Genomic DNA, 7083 nt, shown 5'->3' on the forward strand with positions numbered 1-7083 from the left:
GAAGAGTTTGAGGATTGGTGTTAATTCTTTAAATGACTGATAGAATTCACCAGTGAAGCCATCTGGCCCTGGACTTTTCTTTGTTGGGAGGTTTTTATTAAAGATTCAATCCTTTTACTTGTTATAGGTCTATTGAGACTTTTGTATTTCTTTTTGAGTCATTTGGTAATTTGTGTATTTCTAAGAATTTCTCTATTTCATCTAGGTTATCAAATTGTGGGCACACAATTCTTCATTGTATTCTCCTATATTCCTTCATTTCTGTAAGGTTGCTAGTAATGTCTCCACTTCCACTGCCGATTTTAGCTATTTACATATCCTTCCTTTTTCTTAGCGTAGCAAAAAGTTTGTCAGTTTTATTAATCTCTCCAAATAATTCCCAAATTTGATGAAATATACGAATCTACAAACCCACGAAGCTCAGTAAACTCAAGAATTATGAATTCATGGGGCACCTGGCTGGCTCAGTCAGTGAAGTACGGGACTCCTGATCTCTGTGTTGTGGGTTCGAGACCCACGTGGAGTGTAGAGATTACTTAAAAATAAAATCTTAAAAAAATATATGCGTTCACAAGAGACCTACACTCAATAGGGTCTCACAGTTTGGTATAAAGGCTTTCATTTTCTCCATGTGTCACCTCACCTCCAGTGTCTCTGAGTCCAGAACGAATCTGGTTCATTTTCTGCAGAGGGGAAACCTCTACTAATTGGGGTAGAGAAGGGGTGCCTGCCAGGCTTCTCAAGAGAGAAAGGTATCTAGGGATCTAATCGCTCCTCTTAAAGACATCAACCAATCTTCCCATTTTCACCTCCAATCAGCCCTGCAGCTTTCGTGATGCTTCCCATTCTAAATCTTTCTGAAGTTCTGGCAAGGAACCCACTGCTTCCTGGCTTTCACACTTGCAAGAGTAGGTTTTAGTTACCGCTTGTCTATAACTTTCCAAAATGATCATTTCTCTTCTCTGCTATCATATTGTCTTATGTTCTCCTTCTGGATTTGTTTTTGTTCCTTTTTAATATACTGGTAGAGCTTTGGGAAGGACCAGAGATAGAGTCATAGCTCATTTAATCTTTATGTCTATCTGAAATGGATATTATCCCCCATTTTATAGATGAGGAAATTGAGGTTCAGAGAGTTTAGAAAACTTGTCCAAAGTTACAAAGATAGTAAATGCTGGAGCCTAGTCTCAGTGGCCTTTACACTACCTTATATAGTTTCACTAAGCATAAGTAGACACAATTGGCTCCAATGTCATCTGGCTTCAGCAAGTGTCCAAAACAAGTGTTGTTTTAGAGGTCCTTACGTCCTCCAAGTAAAATTCAACAAGTTTATCCTCCTACTGCTCATACCCCCAGAGCAGACAGGTTCATTATTTTAACCTTCACTCACACTCAATACTCCTAGACACAGGAATCCTGTTAGGCAATTACCAGCAATGGTTCAAAAGGCAATAAAGAGGAAACCAACTGGTGGTGATAGTGGCTGAGAGAGATGCTAGATAGTTGTGCAGAAAAAAAAAAGCCCCAAAATAAAAAACAATGGATTTACTTCTAAAGAATGGAGGGCAAGGCTAAACTGACTCAAGCCTAGCCAACATGAGTCCACAGAGAATGGCTGATGATTTACTACTCCATTGCACACAGAAGCTAACACCAAAGAGTCTTTTGGAAAGAAGAACAGGCCAGTTACCAGTTTATTTGCCTCTCAGCTCCAAGCACATCTTTCACTGCCTGCACTGCAATGTGAACTCTAAATAGTTCTCTTTTGCCAGCTGACGCAACACAAAACTCTGACAGTAGAGGGCGCTAGAGGATGACGTGGCTTCTCTTCTTTGGTTCTAGTGCGCTCTTCTCAGCAGGTCTTTGCAGGTCCACAGTTTCTCTGGCACCTGATGCGTGGAGCATGGGCAGCTTCTCTAGCTCCTGGCTCCTGCATCACCGGCCAGCCCTCTTGCACTTGACCCCTGTAGTGTGTGAAGATCAGCAGCACCCAGCCGCTCGTAATTTCACCTGCACCCCGCCAGGAGCTCAAGCCGGTTCATGGCTGAGTCCCTTCCACAAGACCCCTTTCTGTGAGTGGCTTTCGCTAGCACCTACAGGGAGGATTTCTGGCAAGTGTTCAAGGGCGGATTTCCAGTAAGCCCCACCTTTGCAGTAGTCCAGTGACTTCTCTGCGATCCAGTGAACCATCCACATGCCCTGTTCAGAGTCCTGGGTGGGGGAGGTGGGCTTTTCTTTGGGTACACTCAGCGCTAGGGGTAGTGGCTGCTCCTTACATCCGTTATTCCTGTATTTTAAAAAAATATATTCTCTTCATGTTTTACTAGGCAATCCCTCATTACTCTAATCCTGTTATAATTAATGGTACAGGATGGTAGAAGTGTCATTGAGAAAGCCCAATGCTTTCCCATGTACTTAAAGATTTATGTTCATTTGATTTTCAGATTTTAAAAGGGCATTCACCATTGAAGGGAATAGCACGGAAATTATACCTAAGCCTATTGCATGTAAATAGGAAACTATACAAATAAATATGCCTGAAAATAATTTCTTCTTCTTTTACTTCACCAAGAAGAAGTTTTATTTGCATTTGATTGAGAGGGAGGATAATAGCTAATAATGGTTTGGACTTGAATTGTAGAGAAAGTCTTTTCCTGGAAAATACCGTATGTCCACTTCAGGCAGATCCTATGGAGATGAGAAATCCAGCCCATTTAGAAGACGCTAACTCCTGAAATACTGAGCTGGGCTCCCCTTCGTGCACCCAGAGGGCTGTTGCCCACCACTGGAGCACCCAGCGGTACCCTCGAGCATTTCAGTCTCACCTGCCATCTAGACAAAGGCAACGAAGTTCAAACTTTCCTGCCAACCTGCAGAATAATGAGATTTTTGAAGTGTCTTTCCCACTTAAAACACAGCACAAATGCAATTTAAAAAAGCAAAAAGAGAGATTCTTATCTCTTCAAATCAAACATTTCAGCTCATTGGTTGCCAGGCCATCGTGACCTTTTGTTGGTATCTGTTAAGCAGAGGAATTTTGACAGTGTTTCCTCTTTTTACTTGGGAATGCCTGTCTACACTTGCCTATAATATCAACCTATTAAGGATAGACCACATGACCGGAAGTCACCTTTGAAATGTTGATTTCTGAAGAAACAAAAAAAGGTAACTAGTTTAATGATGCATGAGAGAAGCTGGAAGCTTCTGATTTATCAATAGAACTCAAAATTCACAATGAAAAAGGATTAGAGTTTCAATCATAACTATTGAACTCACCCCAAACACACACCACTTGTCACAAGGTTAGCCTGCCAAAAATTTTTACCTATTCAGAGTTCTATTAATAACACAATCTAACCAAGGAATCTGGTCTGCCTTAAATTTATTCCACCAGAATTTATTAATAATCCTAATCATAACTCTGTAAAGTACCAGAGATCAAAGAGGTTAAGTACATCGTGTAGAGACAGAAGTTGTAGAACAAGAATCCATTGCCCGCCCCCTGCATATTACCTGCGCGGTACTAAGCTACATTTCCTAGAAATAAATTTCAATTCTCCTTTTCTGTTGTGTATATTAAATGATTAAACCCCCAGGAAAAATAGAAAATTCTTCTTCTTCTAATATTCATTTCTATTCTACTTTTTACGAGAGAAGTCATGATTTACTACCAAATACATTGTCTTGTGAGTTATGGATATAAAGCTCAGGAATTAGTGTTATAATTGTTCTACTTAAAGAAAAGCCCAAATGAGTACACCAAATAGTAGCTTAATTCAAATAGTATTGAATCCAATACTGCACCCAAAAGAACCTGTTAGTATGTGTTACTCTTCTTGTTAAATGGACCAAGTAACTACAGGAGAAATGCACAAATAGAACAGCATTTAAACAGTGGAATTATGCCATCTTGTGGTGAGGTGAGGAAATGCAGCAATTGTTCAGCAGTTCTAAATACTGTAACTGCCCTGAGCATTATTTCTTCACATTAACATTGCTACTTATGTGAATAGCCAGTAACAATATAAGTCCTATTTTTTCTATAACCCATTCACAACAATTTTGCTTGACAGATTATCCTCAAGTAAATTGCAGGGGCATTAAGATGTTCCTAAATTTGCCAATAACTAGCTTCCTTGCTAAAATCAGTTCTGGAAAGATTGCTTCTCTATCCACCATGACCTAGGAGTTTTAGTAGGCATCAGGCTGCACCAAAAGGCTCAAAGGCAACCTGTGTGATGTTTAAAGAATACCTAACAGGCGCCTGGGTGGCTCAGTCTGTTAAGCGTTTGCCTTCAGCTCAGGTCATGATCCCAGAGTTCTGAATTCGAGTCCTGCATTGGGCTCCCTGCTCAGCGGGGAGCCTGCTTCTCCCTCTGCCCCTCCCCCTCCGCCTTCTCTCTCTCTCTCTCTCTGAAACAAATAAAATCTTAAAAAAAAAAAATAAAGAATATCTGAAGAGCTAAGACTTTCCCCCTGAATCACTTTGGCCCCACCTTTATCTGACATGGTAACAATAGCAGCTGACACTTACTGATTCCTGCATTTCTTTGACCTTAAGTAAACTCTACACCGAACGTGGGGCTCGAACTCATGACTCTGAGACCAAATCACGCTATGGACTGAGCTAGCCAGGTTTCCTTAACAGCAGCAGCTAACACTTACTGAGCGTTAACTATGCATCAACCCAACCCTTGCAATAACTCTATGAGGTAAGGACGGCTATCATCTTCCTCATTTAAATCACAAAGGAATGGAGGAAGAGAGGTGGTAACTCCCACAAGAGATCTTACACTACTGAAATGTACTGCTTGTGAGAGCACACAAACCCAAGTTCTTATTTAAACCTTGAAAACCCATGTCATTTGTTATCACCATATAAATACGAAATGTTATGAATCCCAGAGAAGCTTCAGAAAGATTTTTACTGAAGGCACTGGAACCAGAAGATGCAGGTAAATTACTTCAATGTAAGAACTTTAAAAACTCTCCTCTGTTGGCAGAATGCTAGTAGCTTTGGCAGATTATTATATAACTACCTTATAGTACCAATGCTGACTTGGAACAAGCGTTCACCTATGTCATGAGGAAATGTGAAAAATTAAGAACAAAGCAACGTCTTCATTGAGTTTAAGGACCACTGTTCTGTTTTGTTTTTCCCGAGTTGAGGTCTTACTTTCAAAGTGCATTTTTAAAAAATGACATGCTAGTGATAGTTGATAGTTATTCTACGCTGATCAGGAACATGATTATTCCAGATGGTTTATATAACCTCATCTTCAGCTCGATGTCTTAGGCTCAATGGCTTTTAGCCACATGGCACACCTTCCTTCTCCTTCAAAGAAATGAAACTACGATAGTCACTATTGTCCCAGCAACTGAACTGTATGAATCTGCAAGTCATTTCAAAAGATAATTTGAGACATGGAAAAGGAGGCTGTAAGGTTGTGTAAAATTTCCATTCCTTTGACTAGAAATCATCTGCTTGTGTTTTTTAATGAACATTTTTGTAATAGTCACACGTCCAACATTCAAATCTCTATGAAAGGAGCCAATGCTCTAATGCTGCATTTCATTATCATCTTTCCTAGATATTATTTGTATAATCAATTTTGTCTTTTTCTTTTCACACACACACAAAGGTAGTATGTCATGTATTCCACCTCTTCCTTCTTTCGCTTAATGGTAGATGTTGAGATTTTTCCATATATAGTATAGACTTCGCATCCTTGCTATGGCTGTATTCTTTCCTATCATTCAACTCCTCCTCTACAAAATATTAAAGTCGTTTTAATCTTTTATTTCAAACAATGTTGCATAATGATTTCTGAAAGTCGTTTGCACAAGTATGTTAAATTTCTCAAAATGAAATTTTCAATCAGATTTTTATTTGTAATTTTTAAAAAAGATTTGAATGTGCACGAGCAAGGTGGGGGGGCAGAGAGAGAGCATCCTGACCAGGCTCCCCGAAGAATACAGGGCTCTTGAGATCATGACCTGAGCCAAAACCTAGTCAGTCACTTAACTGACTGAGCCACCCAGGCACCCCAAATTGTTATTTGTAATTTTGATATAGTTAAATTAAGTCATTGTAGGTTATAGTGACTCACACGCTCTACCACAATGTATGACAATTTTCTCATCCTCTTGCTGACACTTTTTCAAATTTATGATAGGTTTAAAAAAATAAGGTCAAAAAATAAAAAATTACCTTCATAATTTTAATTTGCATTTTCTAAGTAGTTGAAGATCTTTTATGTATTTAAGAACTATTTGTATTTCTTTCCGTGTTCATATCCCTCATGCACTTTTAGTCTTTTTCTACTAGCTTTAATTAGCCTTTTGAACTGTGGCCAAATTGTAATTCTTTCTGCACACTGCCCTTTGCAGTGTCATTTTTCAACTTAGAGTTTTGTTAGCCTCAATTTTTTTTAGTCAAATGTACCAATTGTTTCTTCTATAGTCTGGAGTCAGACTTTCTCTACTCCAATTACTTTAAGTCTCTTAAACATTTGTTTCTAGTACTTATGGTCTCATTTTCCCTTTCCAATTTAAATGATTCTTCTGGTGGAAGGTATGCACCTTTTCCCATTTGACTATCCATTACCCCAATATTCCTTAAAGAATAACCTTCTTTCTTCCCTCACCAATCTAATACTTATCCATTAATTTCCAAATATATATTGATATGTATCTACTGTTACATTGATTTTCTGATTATACACCAGAACTACAGCTTCTCTACACTTTTATTTCTAGACATTTTTGTCCTTGCTATTGTAAACAGGGTCCTTGTTCTTTCAGCAGTTGTTTGGAGGTTGTACCAAGTCACTTAAGCTGAATGTGCTTGTTTCATAATTCCTCTTGAAGCTTCAGTTATATATAATGCTTTTATTTGTAAATAAGAAAACAAGAGATAAATGTGCCCAAGGAGGTTCACTGTAGTATTGAGGCAGATGTTTTGTGTGTCCTTGCAACAGAACAGTAATACACAGCAGTTAAAATGAGCTACACTTGTTCAACAGGGGTAAATCACAACATAAAAACCAGCTCACAGAAGTGTACGTATGTGATCCTTTTTGT

This window comes from Ursus americanus, chromosome 11, assembly GCF_024610735.1.
Source record: "Ursus americanus isolate L20-20 chromosome 11, mUrsAme1.1.p, whole genome shotgun sequence".
NCBI classification, from domain to species: domain Eukaryota; kingdom Metazoa; phylum Chordata; class Mammalia; order Carnivora; family Ursidae; genus Ursus; species Ursus americanus.